Genomic DNA, 27,829 nt, shown 5'->3' on the forward strand with positions numbered 1-27,829 from the left:
GACTCTCCTGATTAATCTTTGTCATGTAACTTAGGCAGTAGGTTCAGCTATGTGACCTGCTTTGGTCAATGGGATTCTAGCAGGCTTGAAAACACTTGTGCAATTTGAATTTTTCCTCTTCTGTGATTTTTATCTCTATTAAAAAAAAAAAAGTTCACCCCCTCCCGCCCCGCCCCGGTCTATCTCATTTGTTCCAAGAGAAGGAAAAGATGTGAGGAGCAGAGCTAAGTTGTTCATCTCCCCAGGTGATTCAAGATGTCAACCAAACCTAGTTGAGATTAGACTATTCCCACCTTCATCTCTCATGAGGTAAAATAATGAACAATGATTTCTTACATCATTGAACTTTGTGTTGCTTTATTATTATTATTTTTTATCCTCAATAGCAATGCCTAACTGATAAAACTAACCAGTACTTATTGGGTATTTACTCTGTGCTGAGAAGCCTGTCTTAATCCATTAAATCTTTACAAAGTTGATGAGTTTAGTGTTATATCCTTATCTTAAAAATGAGAACCATGCTATAGGATACCCAGCAAACCTGTTGCAGATTTAGGATATGAACACATACTGACTCTACAATCTGGACTCAAATACACTATGTTTTTCTATCCTTAGAAACCAGCTGAATTATACATCTTGGCCCCCAAAACTAAGATCCAAGATCTTAAAGATCTATCATTAGTATCTTTAAAGGTATTTTTATTAGAATGACTACATTTTTGTTGGAGAGATTTTTCTTAAAAATAAATAGAGTAATTCTATTTCAATTGATGGTTATAGTTCTTGATAGCATTTTAGATTAATATGTTAAACAAACAACTTGAGATCTTCAAGTAAGTTTATCTAATATTCATTTATTATTAATTATTCCCAAAGGGGGTATAAAACGTACCATGTTTATAAGATTGATATTAATTAAAGATAAGATTCTGTACTTTGCAAAGGTAAACTAGTGTTAGGATAATACTAACTGACCCACTCAACATGATTTCTAACTTCATTGACTTAACATATGATATATTTGGGATTTCTTTGAGAGCCAGTCATAGTCTACCTGGATGATGGTTAAATTATTCCTGTGTTTATAAATAATATATTATCCCCACCTATGTAACTTTAAAAAGCTGTTACTAATTCTTTCAAGGTACTGGCCGATTTATCTCAACTTATTTATTTATTTATTTATTTATATTTCTTTTCAGTGTAACAGTATTCATTGTTTTTGCACAACACCCAGTGCTCCATGCAATACGTGCCCTCCCTATTACCCACCACCTGGTTCCCCCAACCTCCCGCCCCTGCCCCTTCAAAACCCTCAGTTGTTTTTCAGAGTCCATAGTCTCTCATGGTTCATCTCCCCTTCCAATTTCCCTCAACTCCTTTCTCCTCTCCATCTCCCCATGCCCTCTATGTTATTTGTTATGCTCCACAAATAAGTGAAACCATATGATAATTGACTCTCTCTGCTTGCCTATTTCACTCAGCATAATCTCTTCCAGTCCTGTCCATGTTGCTACAAAAGTTGGGTATTCATCCTTTCTGAAGGAGGCATAATACTCCATTGTGTATATGGACCACATCTTCCTTATCTATTCGTCCATTGAAGGGCATCTTTGTTCTTTCCACAGTTTGGCCACCGTGGCCATTGCTGCTATAAACATTGGGGTACAGATGGCCCTTCTTTTCACTACATCTGTATCTTTGGGGTAAATACCCAGTAGTGCAATTGTAGGGTCATAGGGAAGCTCTATTTCTAATTTCTTGAGGAATCTCCACACTGTTCTCCAAAGTGGCTGCACCAACTTGCATTCCCACCAACAGTGCAAGAGAGTTCCGCTTTCTCCACATCCTCTCCAGCACATGTTGTTTCCTGTCTTGCTAATTTTGGCCATTCTAACTGGTGTCAGGTGGTATCTCAATGTGGTTTTAATTTGAATCTCCCTGACGGCTAGTGATGATGAACATTTTTTCATGTGTCTGATAGCCATTTGTATGTCTTCTTTGGAGAAATGTCTGTTCATATCTTCTGCCCATTTTTTGATATGATTATCTGTTTTGTGTGTGTTGAGTTTGAGGAGTTCTTTGTAGATCCTGGATATCAACCTTTTGTCTGTACTGTCATTTGCAAATATCTTCTCCCATTCCGTGGGTTGCCTCTTTGTTTTGTTGACTGTTTCCTTTGCTGTGCAGAAGCTTTTGATCTTGATGAAGTCCCAAAAGTTCACTTTCACTTTTGTTTCCTTTGCCTTTGGAGACATATCTTGAAAGAAGTTGCTGTGGCTGATATTGAAGAGGTTACTGCCTATGTTCTCCTCTAGGATTCTGATGGATTCCTGTCTCACATTGAGGTCTTTTATCCATTTCGAGTTTATCTTTGTGTATGGTGTGAGAGAATGGTCGAGTTTTATTCTTCTACATATAGTTGTTCAGTTTTCCCAGCACCATTTATTGAAGAGACTGTCTTTTTTCCACTGTATATTTTTTCCTGTTTTGTCAAAGATTATTTGACCATAGAGTTGAGGGTCCATATCTGGGCTCGCCACTCTGTTCCACTGGGCTATGTGTCTGTTTTTATGCCAGTACCATGCTGTCTTGGTGATCACAGCTTTGTAGTAAAGCTTGAAATCAGGTAACGTGATGTTGCCAGTTTTTTTTTTTTTTTTTTTTTTTTTTTTACTTTCTCATTTTATTTATTTTTTCAGCGTAACAGTATTCATTCTTTTTGCACAACACCCAGTGCTCCATGCAAAACGTGCCCTCCCCATTACCCACCACCTGTTCCCCCAACCTCCCACCCCTGACCCTTCAAAACCCTCAGGTTGCCCCAACCTCCCACCCCTGACCCTTCAAAACCCTCAGGTTGTTTTTCAGAGTCCATAGTCTCTTATGGTTCACTTCCCCTCCCCAATGTCCATAGGATGTTGCCAGTTTTGATTTTGTTTTTCAACATTTCCTTAGCAATTCGAGGTCTCTTCTGATTCCATACAAATTTTAGGATTATTTCCTCCAGCTCTTTGAAAAATACTGGTGGAATTTTTATCAGAATGACATTAAAAGTATAGATTGCTCTAGGCAGTATAGACATTTTAACAATGTTTATTCTTCCAATCCAAGAGCATGGAACAGTCTTCCATCTTTTTGTGTCTTCTTCAATTTCTTTCATGAGTGTTCTGTAGTTCCTCGAGTACAGATCCTTTACCTCTTTGGTTAGGTTTATTCCCAGGTATCTTATGGTTCTTGGTGTTATAGTAAATGGAATCGATTCTCTAATTTCCCTTTCTGTATTTTCATTGTTAATGCATAAGAAAGCCACTGATTTCTGTACATTGACTGTATCCTGCCATGTTACTGAATTGCTGTATGAGTTCTAGTATTTTGGGGGTGGAGCCTTTGGTTTTCCATATAAAGAATCATGTCATCTGTGAAGAGAGAGAGTTTGACTTCTTCATTGCCAATTTGGATACCTTTTATTTCTCTTTGTTGTCTGATTGCTGTTGCTAGGACTTCTAATAAATAGTATGTTGAACAATAGTGGTGAGAGTGGGCATCCTTGTTGTGTTCCTGATCTCAATGAGAGGGCTGCAAGCTTTTTCCCATTGTGGATGATATTTGCTGTGGGTCATTCATAGATAGATTTTATGAAGTTCAGGAATATTCCCTCTATCCCTATACTTTGAAGTGTTTTAATCAGCAACGGATGCTGGATTTTGTCAAATGCTTTCTCTGCATCTATTGAGAGGACCATGTGGTTCTTCTCTCTTCTCTTTTTGATTTGTCTATAACAATGATTGATTTGTGAATGTTGAACCATCCTTGTAACCCAGGAATGAATCCCACCTGGTCATGGTGGATAATCTTTTTAATGTGCTGCTGGATCCTGTTTGCTTGGATCTTGTTGAGAATCTTAGCATCCATATTCATCAGTGATATTAGTCTGAAATTCTCCTTTTTGGTAGGATCTTTGCCTGGCTTGGGGATCAGGGTAATGCTGGATTCATAAAAAGAGTCTGGAAGTTTCCTTCTGCTTCAATTTTTTGAAACAGCTTCAGGAGAATTGGTGTTATTTCTTCTTTGAAAATTTGGTAGAATTCCCCAGGGAATCTGTCAGGTCCTGGGCTCTTGTTTTTTGGGAGGTTTTGATCACTGCTTCAATCTCATTACTAGATACTGGTCTATTCAGGTTGTCAACTTCTTCCTGCTTCAATTTTGGGAGTTTATAGTTTTCCAGGAATGCATCCATTTCATCTAGGTTGCTTAGCTTATTGGCATATAACTGTTGGTAATAATTTCTTTTTTTTTTAATTTATTTATTTGACAGACAGAGATGACGAGTAGGCAGAGAGGCAGGCAGAGAGAGAGGGGGAAGCAGGCTCCCCGCCGAGCATGGAGCCCGATGTGGGGCTCGATCCCAGGACCCTGGGATCATGACCCGAGCTGAAGGCAGAGGCTTTAACCCACTGAGCCACCCAGGCGCCCCTGTTGGTAATAAATTCTAATGATTGTTTCTACTTCCTTGGTATTAGTTGTGATCTCTCCCTTTTCATTCATAATTTTATTAACTTGGGCTTTCTCTCTTTTCTTTTGGATTAGTGTGGCCAATGGCTTATCGATCCTACTGATTCTTTCAAAAAAGCCAACTTCTAGTTTCATTGATAATTTCTACTGTATCTCTTGTTTCTACCTCATTGATCTCTGCTCTAATCTTGATTATTTCCCTTCTTATGTGTGGAGTTGGTATGATTTGTTGTTGATTATCCAGTTCTTTAAGGTGTAGAGACAGCTGGTGTATTCTGGATTTTTCAATTTTTTGAGGGAGGCTTGGATGGCTATGTATTTTCCCCTTAGAACTGCCTTTGCTGTATCCCATAGGTTTTGGACCAAAGTGTCTTCATTCTCATTGGTTTCCATGAATTGCTTAAGTTCTTCTTTGATCTCCTGGTTGATCCAAGCATTCTTAAGCAAGGTGGTCTTTAGCTTCCAGGTGTTTGAGTTCCTTCCGAACTTTTCCTTGTGATTGAGCTCCAGTTTCAAAGCACTGTGATCTGAGAATATGCAGGGAATAATGTCAGTCTTTTGTTATCGGTTGAGTCCTGATTTGTGACCCAGTATGTGGTCTATTCTGGAGAAGGTTCCATGTGCACTTGAGAAGAATGAGTATTATGTTGTTTTAGGGTGGAATGTTCTGTATATATCTTTGAGGTCCATCTGGTCCAATGTGTCATTCAATGCTCTTGTTTCTTTATTGATTCTCTGCTTCTATGATCTGTCTATTACTGAGAGAGGCATGTTAAGATCTCCTAGTATTAATGTATTCATATCAATATGACTCTTTATCTTGATTAATAGATTTCTTATGTAATTGGGTGCTCCCATGTTAGGGGTGTAGATATTTACAATTGTTAGATCATCTTGGTGGATAGTCCCTTTAAGAATTACGTAGTGTCCTTCTGTATCTCTGACTAAAATCTTGAGTTTAAAATCTTGAGTTTAAAATCTAATTTATCTGATATGAGAATCGCTACCCCAGCCTTCTTTTGAGGCCCATTGGCATGAAAGATGCTTCTTCATCCCTTCACTTCCAGCCTAGGTATATATTTAGGTTCAAAATGGGTCTCTTGTAGACAACCATATGGATGGGTCCTGTTGTTTTATCCAATCTGCAACCCTGTGTCATTTTATGGGCTCATTTAGGCCATTCACATTAAGAGTGATTATTGATAGATACGTTTTTATTGACATCGTGTTATCTTTGAAGTCTTTCTTTCTGTAGATTGTCTCTATATTTCTGTTCAATGATATTCTTAGGATTTTTTCTCTTTTATAACCCCCCCTTAATATTTCCTGCAGTGTCGTCTTGGTGGTTGCATAGTCTTTTAAGCCTTGCCGTTCTTGGAAACTCTTTATCTCTCCATTCATTTTGAATGTCAGTCTTGCTGTATAAAGTATTCTTCGCTGCATGTTCTTCTCATTTAGTACCCTGAATATACCTTGCCAGCCCTTTCTGGCTTGCCAGGTCTCTATGGACAGGTCTGACATTTTTCTAATGGGCTTTTCCCTGTATGTAAGGAGCTTCTTTGTCCTAGGTGCTTTCAAGAGAGTCTGCCTACAGTTATAATTCTTCATTCTTACTCTCAGTTGTCTCAAGTACTTTCGAGAATCTATAATCCTTGTGGGAAACTTCTCTGCTTCTAGTACATGAACGCTGGTTCCATTCATGAGATTGGGAAAATTTTCATAGACAACTTGTTCCACTATATCTTCTAGAGTTCTTTCTTTCTCCTCCCCTTCAGGGATTCCAATAATTCTGATGTTGGAACATGTCATGGCATCATTTGTTTCCCTGATTTTGTTTTCGTGGATTCTAAGCTGTTTGTTCCAGGCTTCCTCCTGATCCTTTCTCTCTATCTGTTTGTCCTCCAGATCACTAATTCTATCTTCTGTCTCAGTTACCCTAGCTTTTAGAGAATTTAGATTAGATTGGAACTCATTGAGAGCATTTTGAACATCATCCCTGGTGGCTTTCAGTTCTGCCCTAATCAATTCAGTTTGGTCATCCATGGCTTTCTCCAACCTAGCTATTGCTTGGATAATTGTTAGCCTGAATTCCTTTTCTGACATATTGTCTATGTTGATAGCCATTAGCTCTGTTGTAGAAGGCCCATCCTCTGTATTTTTCTTCTGTTGGGCATTCCTCCTCCTAGTCACTTTGGTGAGAGATGACTGATCAAATGTAGCTGGATGTATCAACCGTGGTGCAGTCAATGTGCACCCTGGAATGCTTCTGAGCATTCAGGATTCCCCACCCAAACGAGAGAAAAAGAAAAGAAAAAAGAGAGAGAGACAGGAAAAAGAGGGAAGATAAAAGAGAAGGCTCAGCCCAAATGGGCCCCATGGTAAGATGTATGAAGTATACAAACAAAAACAGACAAACAAAAAAACTGATAAAAGTATATGACAAGAGAAAAAAATATATATGTGTGTATATATATGTATATATATATATATATATATATATATATATATAAGCAAAAAAAAAGGAAGAACCTCGTCAAAAAGAACCCCAAGTGTAAGATTTATATACTATCAGAAAAAACACAAATACACAGAAACACTAGTAGAAGAAAAAGATGGGAGAGTGGTTATAAATTCTCAGGGTGGGTGAGGAAGGTTAGTTTGATTCTTCCTGGATGTATCTTGATATCTTTGTTAAAGGACTCAAATTGCCTAATATAAAGGGGGATTAAAAATTGGTTTACCTATAGGGGTATCATTGATTGGGGAAAGGGGATTACCCTGAATTTTAACTCTATATGAATTTTAAAAAATAAAAATAAAAAAAGGATAAACTAGACTAAACTAAACTAAAATTTAAAAAAATTTAAAAAATAGAAATGCAAAAGAAAAACACGGGTGTATGTATCAAAAAGTTCAGGTTAGAAGGTTATTATGGAATTTGATGTACTGACATCTCACTGTGATGGTAAATAGGTTAAAAAATTATCTATATATAAAAAAATGAACCAGAATTATGGTAACAATTTAAAAATAAAAGTTGTATCTATGAAGTAGTGGTGGTTGTTCTCCTGTTGTCTTTTTTTTTTTTTTTTCTTCTTCTTTCCTGGTTGGTTTTCTGGGGGAGGGGCCTGCCACATGGGTTTTCACTCAATGATGTTCCCTGAGTTAAGTCCTCCCGCCCCCCTCAAGAGGGTGGGCTCTGAGGAAACTGGTTTTTTCAGGCTTTTGTTCTCTGGAGGTTTTTATGTTTGTTCATCTGTTTCCTCTCGCTTTGACAGCTTTTGATGTTGTTTGGAGGTTTAGAGGAAAGTAAACTGCACCCAGACCTCCCTCTCAGAGAGAAACCTCAGTCTGCTCCCCTGGGTGCTGGAGAGCGCATAAATTCCCCCTTGGCTGCTAGCAGACCAGGTTCTGAGTCGTGGTCCCTGGGGATGCAGGATCTCCTGCTTGTATCTAAAACCATGGCAGCGATGGCTGTCTGGGTAGCTCCAGACCACCAGAGAGGTTCCAAGTAGTAACTGCACACTGAGATTTTCCCACTGGTCCAGGCTAGGAGTCTGGTCTTTCCAGGTCCAATAGCTCCCGGTTGGTGCCTGCCTGCACCTCTCTCAAGGCAAGGTGTGGGGCACGTGTGTCTCAGGCTCTGATAGCAGGGCCCATCATTCTACCGTCTGGCGAGGCTCCCAGCCCCTCATGGGAGCTGGATCCCACGCATTCTCAGGCGCGCTGGCAGCTCAGGGACCAAGACCTGGTTTCTCTACCACACTCTCTCTGGCTCAGCGCCAGGGGAGGCTGTCCTGGGTCCAGGGACTTAAGACCCTGTCCCTAACTGCCCCAATTCCCACAATTTCCCTCCATGATCCTTAGCTCTTTTTGAGTGCTTTCAACCAGACTACAAGTTAATGCTGGTCCCCAGACGCAGGGCACTCTCATATTGGGGTATTACTTTCCAATCGGTCACCTCTGATGACTCCCTCCCCCTTTCATTTATCTTCCGATATCAGTCCGACATTCCCTGTCCACTGGCATCTTCTGCCCCTGTAGAGATCCAGATGTGTATAATTCTGATCTCAGGCTGATTTCATGGGTGATCAGAGTTCTTTGGTAGGTAATCAGCTCACTTTCGGCTATAGGTTGAAACAATGCCTCCTCCTACTTCCCCGCCGTCTTGTCTCTCCCTATGTCAACTTATTTTTAATCCTTAAGTGTTGTGAACACATTAGTTATGATATGTAGCTATTATTGTTAATGGTAGTAATAATAATAATGATGAACATTATTATTTTATGTTTGGTTCACATTATTATTCTCCATGGAGTATCTATCTTTTCCAGGTTTGTATGTATTAAATTCTATAATTTTCAAGACCCAGTACAAATGTGTCAGTCTTGTTGAAATTTCCTCCAATTTTTCATTCTAGGAGTTATTTCTTACTCCTTTGAAAGCTTTCAGAGTGTTACTAGGGTTTATTTTATGGTGTTCATCATGTCATAACTTGTATCTTTTCCATTTAATTTTATTTTCAAAGATTTCAAACCTATAGAAAATTGAAGGAATTTTGTAATCATCAACTATGTATCATTCACCTAGATTTGCTAATTGTTGGTAGTTTGACTTCCCTATTTCTATATATATATATATATTTTACTAGTAAATTGAGGGTTTCATGGCCTTTCTCCTGTAATACTTCTTCTTTTTCAAGAATTATTTATTTTTATTTTAGAGAGAGGGAGAATGGGGAGGAGAGGCAGAAGGAGATGGAGGAAAAAACTGAAGCACATGGGGCTTGATATCAGGACCCTGAGATCAAGACCTGAGCTAAAACCAAGAGTCAGATGCTTAACTGACTGCACCATCCAGGCATACCTCCTGTAAATATTTCTATGTGTGTTACCTATAACAAGAGTACTCTCCTATAAAGTTATAAAAATTATCATATAAACAAAATTTAGCATTGGTACTATAATATAAATTAATATAGGGTCTTTAAAATTTAACTAATCATACCAAGAGTTTCCTTTTCATCTGCCCTTCTTCCTCTCAGGTTTTAACCAAGATTTATACATTGAAGGATGCCAGGGTGGCTCAGTATGTTAAGCATCTGCCTTCAACTCAGGTCATGATCCCAGCATCCTGAGATCAAGTCCCACATTGGACTCCTTGCTTGGAGGGGAACCTGAATCTCCCTCTGCCTGCCACTCCCACTGCTTGTGTTCTCTTTCTCTTTCTTTCTCTTTGACAAATTAATACATAAAATCTTTATTAAAAAATATTTACAGATTGAATTTATTGTTTTGTTTCTTTGGTGTCTCTTCTATAGAGTAGTATTCTCCACTTTTGCCTTACCTGATGTGTATGTTTAAGAATGCCGGCCAGTCGTCTTCCTCATAAGATTTAAGTTATACTTTGGGGGGCAGCTGGGTGGCTCAGTGGGTTAAAGCCTCTGCTTTTGGCTCAGGTCATGATCCCAGGGTCCTGGGACCGAGCCTCATATCGGGCTCTCTGCTCAGCGGGGAGCCTGCTTCCTCTCCTCTCTCTCTGCCTTCCTCTCTGTCTACTTGTGATCTCAGTCTGTCAAATAAATAAATAAAATCTTTAAAAAAAAGTTATACTTTGGTTACAATAATACTTGGTCATCCCAATGTAATCATACTAGAAGACAAATAATATCAGTAGGTTCCATTGTCAATGATAGAAAATCTAACCGCCTGACCAAATAGTATCCTTCAGGTCTCTCAACTATATATGAATATATATACATATATATGTATATATATATATATATATATATGAAATAATATATATTATTTCAATTAATAACCAGTTTGTAAGGTGGTATTTTGAGATTTGTGCATATTCTGTGCCTATTACACCCCATTTAGTTATGTGTGTTCATTGATGATCTTTCTTAAATTAATTACGTATTTTTAGGGCACCTGGGTGGCTCTGCCTGTTGAGCATCCAACTCTTGGTTTAGGCTCAGGTCATGATTTCATCATGGTTGTGGTATTGAGCTCCACTTTCATCAGGGAGTCTGCTTAAACATTCTCTCCCTCTGCCCCCCCTGCCCACTCATGCTCTCTCTAAAATAAATCCTTTTAAAAATTGTACATTTTCATATCAGACAGCTCTTCTTTTCACCTTACATACTCTAAGATAGTGGTCTCAAGGAGCATCAATATCAACATCACCAGGGAACTTGTTAAAATTCTCAATCTGTATCACAGACCTACTAAATCAGGAACTCAGGTGCCTGGGTGGCTCAGTGGGTTAAAGCCTCTGCCTTCGGCTCAGGTCATGATCCCAGGGTCCTGGGATCGAGCCCCTTATCGGGCTCCATGCTCGGCGGGGAGCCTGCTTCCCCCTCTCTCTCTGCCTGCTTCTCTGCCTAGTTGTGATTTCTCTCTGTCAAATAAATAAAATATTTTAAAAAATAAATAAATAAATCAGGAACTCTGGGGTGGAGTCAAGAAATATGTGTTTTAGCAAGACCTCCTGGTGATTCTAATGTACAATGAAATTTGGGAACCAGTGCTTCAGAACTACATTTTATTCCAGAAGATGCCATGGTTACCATCTGTGGTAAGTATAACTTGACAACACCTTAGATCTGTTGTACCTCATACCTTTAACTTTCTGCTTAGGGTTTAACTGCCTCTATGTAGGATGCTTACTCTCACATACACAAACCTGCAAATGCCAGGAAGTTATTAACACATAGGACAGCCCTTGAACAATCAAACCAAAAACCAGTAGGTAAGTACTCTCCTCTTTAGTGCTTTAATGGTACAACTACAGGTGTATTTTGCAGGATTCATCAGAAGGTCACAGCAGAATGAGCCCCCTGTTGGCAACAGGGAAGACCAATTCAATAATGCACCCTTGGATTAGTTGTTTGTTTTTTCTTTTAAGTCTCTCTGCATTCCCTTATCTCATCTTTGAATTGCTTTCCAAAATAAACTGACTTCATAAAAAACATTGTTTCTGGCTCTGCTCTCTATGGGTAACAAAAAATACCATATTTTGAATCAGATGTGGCACTGAAAAATCCAAAGTTGAGTTTGGCATGATAGAAATGTGTCACTAATTCCTCTGCCACATGGTGATGCTAAGATTATATTACTAGTGGTAATCAGGGAGATGATCACCTCTGGAATGTGGCTGTGTCACAATTAGTGCTGTTTTACCTGGAAGTGATTTGGTTTAAGAGCCAGGTATTTGTTTAAGTATATAGGCTTATGTTGTAGTGGGTTACTAAAAGAAATGGGATAAGTGCTAATTATAAGATTGTGAACTTATATATATAAGTTTTCTCTCTCTCTCTCTCTCTCTCTCTCTCTATATATATATATATATATATATATATATAAATGGCTTGAAAGCCTTTAAAAAAACAAAGGACATATTCAGATTCTGGCACTTAAAATTCAAGGCATACTACAAAAGTCAAAAGGCTTCCACAGCAGCATTTAAAGACATTATATCCTACAGGATTAACTAGGTTGAAAATTGGGCTTGGGAATTGATTGTAAGGGTAGTGCAGTTACAGAGGATACTGAATGCATAACATTTACAGGTCTCTTAAGTTTAATTCAACTTCCTGATAGGGAAAGATTAAGACTCTGAGACTTACTGAGGATGAAGATATTTGAAAGATGACCTAAGATTCATGAACTCATAATTTTTCTTTTGAATTTCTGTATTGATAGATGTACCCCCAACCCACTGAAAGAGAAGCCTCTCTCCTCACACACCTCTCCATAATTTAGAAATCCTGTATGGGCTTAGAAAGTGATGCTTGTCTTCCTCAAGATTCTCCTCTACGTCTGTTCATTGTCTCTAAGCCAATAACTAAGATCAAGTCACAGCACAGCCCGAGGGACAATGTAATTCCATTTCTGTGAAGAAATAGTAGATATACCAGAGAATTGTAAGACTTGCCCTGACAGAACTTGAATGAACATATATGGAATTTGATCTCGAAGGTATTGGACAAGGGAATACAGAATGTAAGTCTGAATAGGAGAGAAATTATTGATTCATTTGTGACTCAGGAGTTTATGTCCCAGCATGGACCAGATGCTGGTGTTGATATGTTGCCGAGATGTCCAGTTAAAGACAGCAGTTGAATGATGGGTTATGGTAAATAAAATAGAGATGCCAGAATTGTCTTAGCAGACAATTGTAAAAGGGTCAGAAGACTAAAAGATGTTTGTTGCTTGACTTGTATTACTGGTAAAAGTCTAGTACTGAAGATCAAAAGGCTGATGTCCTTTGTCACAGTAGAAAATTAAAATTTTCAGCTAGTTTTTGGATATAAATCAGTTATTAGGGTTTCAGTCCAATCATTATGAGAAAATGAGTCCTCCTGAAGAGTTGTACAGTACCACCATAAGTATATCTAAAAATTACTTCTCAATAGTTTTTAAAGCCTCTTGTAGCCAGTTACAGGAAAATTGTACTTTGAGGAAAGGGGCATATCCAGATATTTCTAGGACATACACTTTATCAAAGGACCAAAAAGCCTACTGTTTTTTGTTGTTGTTGTTGTTAGAGTGGGGTAGAGAAGAACCTAGATGCTAAATAAAGCTCTGTCCAAATTCATCATGCAGTCTGACCACAGTATTCACTGGTTCCCTATATAAATATTTCTGTAACCCCCAGTCCATAATTGGTAGGCATGGTAAAATGAATTGATATAATGCAGAAATGAGAACCATTATGCTAAAAGGACTGAGAGGAACTCTTGAAACTGCCCACTTCTCTAACCAAGAAAATAAATCAGAACTAATAGGTCATCATGGGAGGAGTGCATCATTTTAGACTTTTAAGACTTATCTTCTAAGACTTAAAAGAGGTAGAAGTGGTTGTCTCTGTCTTAACCCCATTCATCTACTCTCTGGCCCCTGAAAAAAACTGTGGAGCATGGTGGATGATGGTGGACTACCATGAATATAAATAAGAGTAGTTCTTATTGTAACAGCTGTTAACGCCAGATGATGCACATCAGATCAGCACTACCTCCGTCATTTAATATGGTGCTATTGATCTGATGAATGCATTCTTTACAATCTCTTTTAGTAGGAAGCTTCAAAAGTAGTGCTCTTTGGTGAAAAGGTCAGTAGAAAAAAATTGACCTTCTTTCCCAAGGTTACATTACTTTTATTCTCTGTCACATGTCTGCAGGGATCTGATATTTTTGACATTCCAGAAAACATCATGTTGACCCACTATATTGATGAGACAATGCTAATTAGACAATTTAAAAAGGAAATAGCAAGTGTTATGGACATAGTGTAAAATATATATGTGCCACAGTGTGGAAGATGAACATACACAAAATTAGGGGACTGCCATACTGATACAACTTGAAGTTTTTAGGAGACCAGTCATCAGAGGTTTCCTGAAACTTCCCTTTTAATGTAAAGGCAGTGAATTAGACTTCATAAATTGTTATAATTTATATGTAATTTATATATAAATTAATTATACAATTAAGACGAAGTCACTGCATCTGGTAAGCCATTTTAGGTTCTGAAGGCAAAATATATACACTAAGAAAATACTGTTCTGATTTTGTTTTGTTTTGTTTTGTTTTTTAAAGATTTTATTTATTTATTTGACAGACAGAGATCACAAGTAGGCAGAGAGGCAGGCAGAGAGAGAGAGGAGGAAGTAGGCTCCTTGCTCAGCAGAGAGCCTGATGCAGGGCTCGATCCCAGGACTCTGAGATCATAACCTGAGCTGAAAGCAGAGGCTTTAACCCACTGAGCCACCCAGGTGTCCCTGTTTTGTTTGTTTGTTTGTTTTATTTGTTTGTTTGTTTTATGTTGAGGGCCTCAAAATGCTGTCAGTTTTGAGTGAGGTCTAGATTATGTTAGGACACTTCAGCATGCCACTCACCATTTGAGAAGCAGCTCTTGGCATACAAACAGGCCCTAGTAGAGATGGAATGCCCTGTCACTCATCAAGTGTACACATGGCTGATGCTTCTCATCATGAGTCAACATCATTAGGTATATGTAGTCCTAAAGCTGGTCCATACAGAAATATTACATTCAGGATTGGGCCTGAATCCAAGAGGGCACAAGTAAGTTACATGAACATGGCCCAGACTACCTAGTCACATAACTCTTACAGAAACTTTTCTATCAAATTACACTGGGGTTGGCATCCTCAGGGTTTACTTATGATCAGTTATCACAGGAGAAATATATTTGGCCTGGTTCACACATGGTTTAGCTCATGATGTTGGTAGTGATTAAAAGCAAACAGCTTTATAATGCAGCTTAAACAAGCAAGGCCAAGAAAAAAAAATTTTTTTTGAAGGGAAATCATTTCACTTAACAGAGCTATGAACAGTGTATTTGATCCTCCTCCCACATGGAGGAAGAAATGGCTTGAATAATGTCCATGAACACCTGGGACATTTTGAATAATTTGGTTAGTTATTATTTATGTATTTCTTAGTTTTGTCTTATTATATTATAACTCTGTTGGGTAGAAAATACCAGCTCTTTGTTTTTCATCTTTCCACACATTTCTACATTAAGTCATAGGAGATGTAATAGATTCCCAGGGATGCCATAACAAATCATAAACTTACTGCCAAAAAAACCCAGAAATGTATTCCCTCATAATCTAGGGATGGAAGTCCAAAATCAAAGTGTTGGCAGAGCCACTCTTTCTCCAAAGGCTTTGAAGGTAGATCTTTACTGTTTCTTCTAGCTTTTGGTGACTTCTGATATTCCTTAGTTTGTGGCAGCATGACTAAAATCTTTGTTTCTGTGTCTACATAACCTTCTTCTCTATGTGTCTGCTTAGTCTATCTCTTACAGGAACACTTTCATTGGATTTAGGTCCATCTTACTCCAGAATGATCTCATCTGGATCTTTACCTTAATTACCTCTTTATTTAAAGACTCTATTTCTAATTAAAATCATATTTATAGATTATGGATAGACACAAATTTAGGGGTGGGGGAAGAGAATTATTCAGTCTACAACAAGGTACTAAACTAATATTTAATGATTGATAATTTGTTTTTCCGACTCAATTTAGAGTTTCAAAAAACAGATTATTTATTTATTTATTTATTAACATATAATCTATTATTAGCCCCAGGGATACAGGTCTGTGAATCGTCAGGCTTACACACTTCACTCACCATAGCACATACCCTTCCCAATGTCCGTAACCCAACCACCCTCTCCCGTTCCCCTTCCCCCAGCAGCCTCAGTTCATTTTGTGAGATTAAGATTCTCTTATGGTTTGTCTCCCTCCTGATTCCATATTGTTTCATTTTTCCTTCCCTACCCTCCAAACCCCCCATTCTGCCTCTCAAATTCCTACATCAGGGAGATCATATGATAATTGTCTTTCTCTGATTGACTTATTTTGCTCAGCATAATACCCTCTAGCTCCATCCATGTCATTGCAAATGACACGATTTCATTTCTTTTGATGGCTACATAGTATTCCATTGTATATATATACCACTTCTTTATCCATTCATCTGTTGATGGACATCTAGGTTCTCTCCATAGTTTGGCTATTGTGGACATTGCTGCTATAAACATTTGGGTGCACGTGACCCTTTGGATCACTACATTTGTATCCTTAGGGTAAATACCCAGTAGTGTGATTGCTGGGTTGTAGGGTAACTCTATTTTCAGCTTTTTGAGGAAACTCCATACTGTTTTCCAGAGTGGCTGCACGAGCTTACTTCCTACCAACAGTATAGGAGGGTTCCCCTTTCTCTGCATCCTGGCCAGCATCTGTCATTTCCAGACTTGTTAATTTTAGCCACTCTGACTGGCATGAGGTGGTATCTCATTGTGGTTTTGATTTGCATTTCCCTAATGCTGAGTGATGTGGAACACTTTTTCATGTGTCTGTTGGCCATCTGATTCAAAAGACAGATTTTAAAAAGTTTATTTTTTCAAAGGGATTCCTATACTTTAGATGAAATATAGTATAGATATTATTTCATTGTTATTCATACAAATTATAAGCTGTGATTTCTCTCATGTAGTTTCTTCAATAAAGCTATTTTAACATACTATAAAGCTTTTTAAAAATAATTTTTATTATTATTAATTAATTTATATATTTTTTTGAATTATCAATATTTCTTTTTTTTTATTTTTTTTATTTTTTTTTATTTATTTATTTTTTTTCAGCGTAACAGTATTCATTCTTTTTGCACAACACCCAGTGCTCCATGCAAAACGTGCCCTCCCCATCACCCACCACCTGTTCCCCCAACCTCCCACCCCTGACCCTTCAAAACCCTCAGGTTGTTTTTCAGAGTCCATAGTCTCTTATGGTTCGCCTCCCCTCCCCAATGTCCATAGCCCCCTCCCCCTCTCCCAATCCCACCTCCACCCAGCAACCCCCAGTTTGTTTTGTGAGATTAAGAGTCATTTATGGTTTGTCTCCCTCCCAATCCCATCTTGTTTCATGTATTCTTCTCCTATCCCCCTACCCCCCCATGTTGCTTCTCCATGTCCTCATATCAGGGAGATCATATGATAGTTGTCTTTCTCCGATCGACTTATTTCACTAAGCATGATACGCTCTAGTTCCATCCACGTCATTGCAAATGGCAAGATTTCATTTCTTTTGATGGCTGCATAGTATTCCATTGTGTATATATACCACATCTTCTTGATCCATTCATCTGTTGATGGACATCTAGGTTCTTTCCATAGTCTGGCTATTGTAGACATTGCTGCTATAAACATTCGGGTACACGTGCCCCTTCGGATCACTATGTTTGTATCTTTAGGGTAAATACCCAGTAGTGCAATTGCTGGGTCATAGGGTAGTTCTATTTTCAACATTTTGAGGAACCTCCATGCTGTTTTCCAGAGTGGTTGCACCAGCTTGCATTCCCACCAACAGTGGAGGAGGGTTCCCCTTTCTCCACATCCTCGCCAGCATCTGTCATTTCCTGACTTGTTAATTTTAGCCATTCTGACTGGTGTGAGGTGATATCTCATTGTGGTTTTGATTTGTATTTCCCTGATGCTGAGTGACGTGGAGCACTTTTTCATGTGTCTGTTGGCCATCTGGATGTCTTCTTTGCAGAAATGTCTGTTCATGTCCTCTGCCCATTTCTTGATTGGATTGTTTGTTCTTTGGGTGTTGAGTTTGCTAAGTTCCTTATAGATTTTGGATACTAGCCCTTTATCTGATATGTCGTTTGCAAATATCTTCTCCCATTCTGTCAGCTGTCTTTTGGTTTTGTTAACTGTTTCCTTTGCTGTGCAAAAGCTTTTGATCTTGATGAAATCCCAATAGTTCATTTTCGCCCTTGCTTCCCTTGCCTCAGCCGCAGCAACATCTTCCTAGGAACAACGGCAAAGGCAAGGGAATTAATTTATATTTTTGAGATAAAATGAGATTGAGCAAGAGAAAAAGAGCACACAAGCAGGGAGGGAACAGAAGGAGAGGATTCCATTGGGTAGGGAGCCCAACACGGGGCTCAATCCCAGGACCCTGACATCATGACCTGAGCTGAAGGCAGACACTTAACTGACTGACCCACGCAGGCACTTCTAAAAATAATTTTAATGTTGAAAACTCTTGGACTATAATCTAGTGTTTCAGTTGTAGACTCTTGATAGGTTTCCCCCAGAGAAGAGATGTTGAAGTTCTAACCCCTTCTACTTCACAGTGTGACTGTATTTGGAAAGAGGGTCTTCATATAGGCAACAAAGTTAAAATGAGGTCAGTAGGGTGAGCCATAATCCAATAGAACTGATGTCCTTATATAAAGAGGTAATTTGAACACAGACACACACAAAAGGAAGATCATGTGAAGACACAGTAGGGAAAAACCACTCATTACCTTAAGTGATGTATCTATAAGCTAAGAAATGCCAAGAATTGCTGGTAGGCCCTAGAAGGTAGGAGCAAGGAAGGATTCTCCTCTAGAGTCATTATAGAGAACATGGTCTGCTGATACCTTGATTCAGATTTCTAGTGTCCACAGCTATGAGGCAATATTTCTGTTCTTTTAAGCCACCAAGTTTTGGTACTTTTTAAATGGAGCCCTAACATCATGGACAGTTATGCATGTTCTTATCATATAAAATAGTTTATATGCCTTTATAATATGTTCTAAACTATTTAATGTGTGAGTTTATGGATGGTTTCTGAATTGCTTAATGATTGGTCATTAAAATATAGCATGACTCATTTCTGAAAAACAGGTAGATAATTACAGAGATTTTTCAAAAAAATTTCCCCCATAGTACTATGGTTAATACTATCCTCACTTTAACTGCAAGTGTACATAACATGACAGTAATTGGATTGAGGAGTGAATTGATGAAAAAAAAAGCAACGTTTTCCATGTAATATTTAGGTAGTGAAGCAAATAATGACAAGGTGATTCATGTTGGGACTCAACCTATATTTTCTATGTTGTATTTAAGATGGTTGAAGTTCAGCATGATAACAAATATTTTTACAAGGTATCATTTTTTTCATGTGATTTTTTTTTGGTTTGGTTTTAGTCTTATTTTACCACATAGACCATTTATTAACTGATGTCTTAGAAATTCCACCATTTACTCTTATAACACATGCACATTTTAGGTTAATAAAAAAAAAAGATTCATTGACTATTAGTTGAAGATTTCTTTCCATTTAGTATATTAGTCATCAACTCTCATTGGATGCAGCTACTAGAGATAGATAAATGTCAGTTTTTTGTAGAGAGATAAATATTCCATTTTTTTTTAGATTTTTGTACAATTAAAGCAAATTCCAATCTTGCTAGTTACGCTTGGTTTTTTTGAACAACAGTGATTTGAAGTGTTAAATGATAGTTTTCATATTGTGATCATTAATGTCTATCTGATTTTGGATAATTAGTTAAGTTTGTCCTAGATATTTTAAAAAGAGACAAATTGAATTTGTACCATTCTTTTTCTATCTGGTCTATATTGTATTTCAGCAAGAGTTTGTAGGAATTGTAATGATATTAAAAGTATTCTTTTGTCAGACATTTCCCACTCATTTTAGATTCAATCTTTAAAATCATATTTTTGATTTTGTAGATATATAACACTAAATACCATTTTAAATAGTTTAAAATTCAAAGATCAGAGGTGCTTAGTTTATTCAGAGTGTAACAGATTTCTAGAACTTCTTCATCTTACAAAGTTAAAACTCTGTACTCAATAAGAACTGATTCTCCCTCACATCTCCCCTAGCCCTTGATACCTTTCTACTTCCCTTGCTTTCCCTATGATTTTTATTACTTTAGATACCTCAATTGATGGAATTATATAGCATATGTCCTTTTGTGATTTGCTTGTTTTACTTAGCATAGCATCCTTGAGGTTCCTCCATGTTATAGCAACTGACAGGATTTCCTCCTTTTGTGACTGCGTGATATTCCATGGTGTTTGTGTGTTTGCATGTGTATGTGTGTATGTACCACATTTATTTTTGATCCAATTTTTTGAAGTTTATTTCCATTGAATATGATGCTGCTGGTTTTGAGTACAGGAATCTTACTCAAGGAATCCAGAGATTAGGTAACTAAATTCCTTCCAGCCCTCTATATTGATTTATCCAATTTTATTCTAAAATCTTTCCCATTCTCCTTAACCAGCAACTTCACATCATTAGTTAGATATCAGTGCAATATAGAAATCAAGTCCTATATTATATTCCAGTCTCCCTAAAATACCAAACAAGTGAAGTGAAGGCTTGCAAATTTAGAAAATAAAATTTCTAAAACCAATGCTAATCCCAGGTATGGGCAAGTGCATCCCTGAATTTATAGTGGGTGGTGAGTCATAAATTTATTAATGAAACTCCAACTCAGACAGGAGTTTTATGCCTCAAACACTGAGATTCATTCATATAATTTCTCCCTAATAGCAGATTGTATTTGTTAGGGTTCTATAGAGAAAAAGAGCCAGTAATATATAAATAAAACCAATAGGATTTCTATAAAAGGAGATTTAATACAAAGAATTTGTTCATGTGATTATAGAGGCAAAGTCTCATGATCTGCTGTCTGCAAGCTGAAGACCCAGGAAAGTTGGTGGTATAATTCAGTCTGCATCCAGAGGCTTAAGAACCAGGGAAACTGATGGTTTAAATCCCATCTTGAGGGCCAAAAAAGATGAGATGAGATATCCCAACCAAAGATCTCAGACAGACACACAGGAAGCAAAAAGGGGGGAAATTTATCCTTTCTCTGCCAGTATTCTACTAATATCCTGGACAGATTGGATAATGCCCACACTCACTAGGAAGGGCAATCTACTGAATCTGGAGATTTAAATGCTAATCTCATCTGGAAACTTGCCCACAGACAGTTCCAGATACTGTTCAATCTGGGCACCTTCTGATCAGCCAAGATGTCATAGAAGATTAACTAACACAAGTCCACTCCTTGTCAACTTGGCAATCATGTGCATCTCCATAAGCCATACTTAATCTTCAAAGAAAGAAAATAATAAGGTCATAATTTTGGTTTACATGGTAAAACTATCCTCCTACAACAAAAACCCATTACCCTCTTGCCCAGAAAAGGAGATAAAGTCTTTGAGTAGGTTTATTACCCATCTTCATATCCCCGAACTAAATACTATGATGTAAAATTAACAATTCCTAAATACTATCATAAAAAATCAATACCATTTATGTTACATGATAAGGGAACAACAGAGGAAAGAAAATGAAAACAGTAGAGCAGGAATGGGGATCATTTGCATTTGGGCTACTTCTTACAATTTCTTGTGCTTTCAGTGTCTGTTCAAGCCTGATCATGTACAATATCTCTTTCACTTGATGATGGAATATTGATGTGCATTCCAAACTTTATGGCTCGATAGGCCAGATAACACCCAGTTTATGACATGCGGCTCAGGTTGCATGGTAACTTCATGTCCTGTGGTTAAGCATTCAATTTCTACTAAGGCCTAACTGCTGGCAAGTGCGGTTTCTCAAAAGAGAACTATTTATCTGTGGCTGATGGTAGGGCCTTCCTCCAAAATCCTATGTTGTAATTCACCTACAGAGGCTTGCCAAAGATTCCAAATAACATCCTCATCCATCATCAACTGATCCTTCAAACGCTATTGCATCTTCTGGATTAAATGGCTGAAGAGGCAGAGTAGCTTGCATGGCAGTCTGGACCTGTCACAGAGTCTTCTCTTGTTCTGGGCCTATTAATGACTAAATATTTGTGCCCCCCACCAAAAAAAAAAAAAAAAAAATCTTATGTTGAAGCTCTATCCGCAATATGCTGATGGTTAATTTATGTTGTTTATATGCCACCCAGTTTATAGTATTCTGCTATAGCAGCCTGAGCTGACTTAAGACAGGGCCCCACTGAGGATAGCTACTTTATTTTATTTTATTTTATTTATTTGACAGAGAGAAATCACAGCTAGGCAGAGAGGCAGGCAGAGAGAGAGGAGGAAACAGGCTCCCTACAGAGCAGAGAGCCCGATGCGGGGCTCGATCTCAGCAGAGGATAGCTACTTTTTGGTCACTTGGTAAATGGGCTAGAGTATCACACCCAACTGAGGAATATATTGTTTCCAAAATCTGAAGAAACCCACAGGCATTGTGTCCCTTTTTTTGATTGTAGAAGGGGTCAGATGTAACAATTTATCCTTCACCTGAGAAGGTCCAGTCCAACATCACTGGACCCCTGGAAAAACTTAACCACCATATTTCCCTTCCTCAAACATCAATCCTCATCTGTAAAACAGTGTATCTGTTTCACTGTATTTATTTGTCAGACATCTTGAACATCTCTTCAATGCTTAAAATTCTTCTTCTAATTCCTAGCTTCCTTTTAAGTTAATACTTTGTTTTTTCTTCTCTCTGATGTGAGGGATTTGAAAGGCAGTGTAGGGGATCATGGGGGGAAGGGAGGGGAAAAAATGAAATAAGATGGGATCAGGAAGGGAGAAAAACCATAAGAGTATCTTAATCTCAGGAAACAAACAGGGTTGCGGTGGTGGGGAGAATGTGGGGAGGAGGGATAGAGAGGCTGGGTTATGGACATTGGGGAGAGTATGTGCTATGCTGAGTGCTATGAATTGTATAAGATTGAGGATTCACAGACCTGTACCCCTGAAGCTAATATATTATGTTAACAAAATTTAAAAAAATGTTTATTCTTTACTGTCAGATCACGTTTCATTATTCCTTCTTATAAATATATTGATATTAAAAAGAATGTCAATTACCTGTCACATTTCTAGATGTTACATTTACATCAGGTTGAAGACCTCCTATTCTAACATGGAAGTCACCTATTAATGAGAAAATTCTTATATGGATTACAACATTGGTAAGCATCACCAGGAGACTTGGGAGACAAAAACAAACTTAAGAATTAAAGTTTTACCCAAGAACCAGAAAAGTTCAAAACTGTAACATTTTGCTGTTTTTTGTTTTGCTTTGCTTTTGAGATGTTTGTCAAGTACATCTTCAGTATGAAAAAGAGGATTAATTTCCTGGTTATGAAGTAGAAACTCTGGAGTTGGACTTCCTGCCTGAGTTCAGCATCTGCTTCCTTATTTACTGATTTTATAATCCTGGGAAGTTATAAATATTATTATGCCTCAATTTTCCTATCAGTAAAAAGGTCATGATTATGTATATTAAAATACATTGGTTAGATAAGACACTGTTAAGAACTTAGAAAAGAGCCTGTCACAAACTAAAAACTCAGTAAATATGAGTTATCCATTATTATTATGATATAATAATATCAAAGACAAGGAGTACACCTTTTCTTAAACATTTAAAAAGTATCAGTTGTCTGTAAATGCACAAGCTTGAGCTGAAACTTTGAAATCTGGTATCCACTTATAGAGTGGTTTTGAGAATCAGACTAGACAATATAAGAAACGCCTTGTAAACTGCTATATAATATGTGGTTTTGTTGCATTATTAGCATCATACAAGAATATAAGTAGAATGGCTTACAAATTTCTTAGGCAGTGCATTTTTTACTTTTTACCTTGAATGCTTTTCGCATTCAGTTGAGACTGATTTCTCCTCATGAAAGTCTCTGGGAGCAAAGGGGAAATGTAATGTAATTTGTTCTTGATCCCTTGAGCTTTTCAAAACTCTCCAAGGAATGTGAAAATAAAACTTTAGAATTTTTCTTAAAATTATCGCACCCTTGTTTTAATTCTATAAAAATGCTTGTGGGTATGATAGGAATGATAACTCAAGTTTTTGATATGTTCATGCCAAAAATGCATGAGCCATATGTTTTGGTCAACAATGTTTTAGCCATGTTTTCTGAGTCTTAACCAAGCGTTAGAATGTCTTGTTTTAGACACATTGTCATTTTTATAAATTATCATACTGGATGTTAAATTAAGAACATTGAAATCATTATTAAAAATGGTTGCTAAAATAAAAATACTTTAAAACATTTAATTATAAAGTAAACTCTTCCTGTTAAAAAGCTGACCAATATTGAGCAAATAGCAAAATTTCTCAAGACCCCTGTTTTCTTATGTAAAAAATAAGATAATAAAATGCCTATTAATTTCTGAGTTTTACATGTAGTGATATTCTTTATTTGAAATCAAGACAAACTTTGAAGAAAAATATATATATTTTATTGTTCTTATTCTTAAAACTAAATCAGTTTTTTTCTGTTACCTATTGTAAGATATATTTATGACTTTTTAAACATGCATGTATTATTTTGTCTTTTTCCTTAGCATTATAAATATATCTCTGTCTGCTCCCCATGTCCACATCCACATCCCGTTGTTTACAAGAATCATCAACAATGAGTCATTATGTCAAGATCAACCAGTACTGCTCTTAAAAGAGTGAGGAGACCAAAAAAACACACATAGTACTAAAATGCTTTTATGTTAAGGTTCTGCTTTTGAAGCTGAACACATATTCTTGCCTGCTTAACTCTTTTTGTTTCAAGTGAAACTTCTGGTTCCCTTAGCAGATGAAATCTCTTCTATCATTGCTAAATGTCTTGTATATATTTTGGGGAGGGAAGACAGTATATCCTATGATCATTTCTTCTTATTTGTTTCTCTAGTTATTTTATTTTGCAATAGGCCAATGATTATTGGCTTTTGATTCTCACTTGCCTGGCACCTCTTGAAAATAGTTGCAGGTCTGGAAGCTGGTGAACACAGGCTTCAATCCCAGTGCTACTTACAAGCTGTGTGCCATTTGGCAAGTCTTTTAAAATCTCTGGCCCTTAATTTAGTACTTTATTAAGTGATTATAGCAATTCCAAAATACCTAGGATTGCTGTAAGAATTGTACTAGATACTATATATGAAATTGTATATACCCTAGTAGGTAATCCACAAATATTAAGACAGAAAAGGGAAAGGTACTGTTTTTCCCAGTCCCAGATTTTTGGTAGATTCTCTTAAGCACTATAATCCATAAAGTTGCAAACCACTAAACTTTTCTTAAATGTTTATCTATATCAAATTAAAAAGACATAAATGCACTAGGCCAAGTACTCTGTGATGAAGCAATTATAAAGTTGGAAATTAATTTCTGATTAAAATTAAATTAATTTCTAATTAAAAATTTTTAATGTCCAATTAAAATTCTCCCAGAGCAGACTTTTTCCCTCTGATCTAGTACTCACAACTCCACTACTGTTTGTCCTTAATGTAAAAGGGGTCATAGTTTTACGAAGGCCAGTTTTACCTGCCCTTCTCCCCCCACCCATATACTGGCTTCTCAGCAATGGATTGGTGTCAACTAGTCCATCTAATGCCTACACTAATAGCAACAAGAGTAACATAGCTGAACTATGCCAGTGGCTCTCAATGATTTAATGACAGACTTGGCTTGACCTCTAGATGGTTGTTTGGTTTGCCACCCATACCACTCATCATGATTGATGATGTCCACATGGATTTTCATCTCTTTTAAATCTTTTCTAGATCTAAGAAATTCTCAGGATATTACTTTTTTTTAACTACATGAAAAATTAAATTGATATAATTACTATTATCCAAACTATTACTTAAGGTTTTCTGAATTTTCAGATATTTAGTGCATATTAGTCAAATAAGGACCAAGTGATAGGATTTCAGATTGTCTTATGCTGAAGAGATAATGTAATTTAGATATACCAGGGTGACATATAGAACTGTCTATTGGATTAATCATTTACCTCCACACCATGGTTCATATTTGCATATATGTCTCAGATATGCATATCCTATGAGATATTACTGCTTATCATTTTTAAAAAATTTAATTTAATTTTAATTTTTTATTAACATATATGATTTGCTTTTGAAGTTGTTAAAATCTGAGCACAAAAAGACACTTCTACTACAAGAGGTTATATTTTATTTTGGCCAGTGTATTATGACTAAACAATTATATTATGAGAAACTATAGCATATTGTGTATTGTTCCAATTATCTTCTAGGGGCTTTGCTTAGAGTGCCAAGCTTTTTTGTAAAAGAATACAGGAAAATATATATAACGATCGACAGAAACTCAGTAGTAGTCAGTCAGCATAAACCATCAGATTCAGGCACATTTCATATCTGTGAGTAAAAATAAGTGTCACCTAGAAGGTGGGAGTGATCAAAAGGGCCCTGGGCAAGAGTTGCAGAAAGAGAAACTCCCATCTTCAGATTTGCTTTCTAGACCATCTACCTCATGTAAAAGGAGAATAATTAGTTGGACAGAAGAAAATTTAGGTGCATTACCTGATGAATGACAGAAGAAAAATCACCACAAATCTGATTGTATTTACCTTTCCTTTGATGAAAACCTTCCTCTGTGTGTAATAAGGGAGATGATTTTGTGAAAGAAGCAGTAGCAGTGAATCAAAAGAGACTCACTCCATCAAATTCAGATCTTGATGCTGGTGTAAGTGAACATTCATATGATTGGTTGGGTCAGGATTCAGTTTCAGATCAATCCCATGTAGATTTTGAAGTTGTGTCTCTCAATTCAGAAGATGATAGCCTTAGTGAAGAAGGACAAGAACTCTTAGAAGAGGATGATGAGGTATATTGAGTAATTGTGTGTCAGGCAAGGGAGAGTAATACAGATTCACTTAAGAAGATCCTGAAATTTCCTCAGCAGACTATTGAAGTGTACTTCATGCAATGAAATGAATCCTCCTCTTCTACTTCATTGCAACAGATGTTGGGCTTTCTCATGAGAACTGACTTCCTGAAGATAAAGTGAAATATAAAGGTAAAATGCCTGAGAAAGACAAACTAGAAAACTAAACTCAAGTAAAAGAGGGCTTTGATGCCCCTGATTTTTAAGAAAAAAAATATATATATATGTATATATATATATATATATATATATATATATATATATACAGTGAATGATTCCAGAGAACCATGTGTTGAGGAAAATGATAATAAAATCATACAATGTTCCCAGTTCCAAAAAAGTGAGGACCATTCTCAGTCATCAACTTCTAACAACATTTATAGCAGCCAGGAAAACATCAAAGAGTTTGAAAGGGAAGAAGAAACACAAGATAAAGAAAAAAATCATAGAATCTACTTTTTACCTTAATGCCGTTGAACCTTGTGTGATTTACCAATGACAGCCTAAATATGGTTGTATTGTTTATGGCAAAACAAGATATTTTATGGCAGACTTTATGTGTGCAAAGAAGCTAAAAAAAAGGATAAGTCCTGCCCAGTATGTAGACAACCAATTCAAATAATTGTGCTAACTTACTTCTCTTCGCAGACATGCTTATAAAAGTAGAATTCTGTATTTCTAACTACATATCTCTAAAAATTTAGACAACATGATTTTTTTTTACACTTATCAAAGCAAGAATGTATCTCTGTACAAGTAGATTTCTACTCTGTAGTATAATTTACCTACTTTGGGAGGGGGAATAGTAAATACTTCCCTTTAGAAAAATTTCTCTTTTGTTAATATTTTATACTTTGGTTTTCATGTTATTTAAATTGGATATATAACTCATCCTTAACTCCTAATCCTCATATTTTAAATGATTTTGACTTCCTTAGAATTCAGAGAAGTATCTGATTTTGAAAAATTTAAGTAAGACACTTAAAGTAAGTTATGTACATTCAGGGTATGGTGTGCAGTAATTATGCTACTTACAAAACATTCAAATCTGCAAATAGTTTCATTTGCCTAGTCATTTAATTGTCTAATTTTTTAGTTTTAATATACACATATTATTTATTGATTTATAAATAAAAATATTAAATGTTTGATTTTTAAAAATCTGTAATTATATGTGGAATAATTACTTCTAAAAATGACCTGACACATAGTCCTGGGGTC

The 27,829-nt window shown here is 36.8% G+C and overlaps 1 pseudogene; it reads left to right on the forward strand.

The window, feature by feature from the left end:
• Positions 1–14,497: 14,497 nt before the first annotated feature.
• On the forward strand, positions 14,498–27,268 carry LOC123940773 (annotated as a pseudogene).
• The last annotated feature ends 561 nt before the right edge of the window (positions 27,269–27,829 follow it).

This window comes from Meles meles, chromosome 4, assembly GCF_922984935.1.
Source record: "Meles meles chromosome 4, mMelMel3.1 paternal haplotype, whole genome shotgun sequence".
Classification (NCBI taxonomy): Eukaryota; Metazoa; Chordata; class Mammalia; order Carnivora; family Mustelidae; genus Meles; species Meles meles.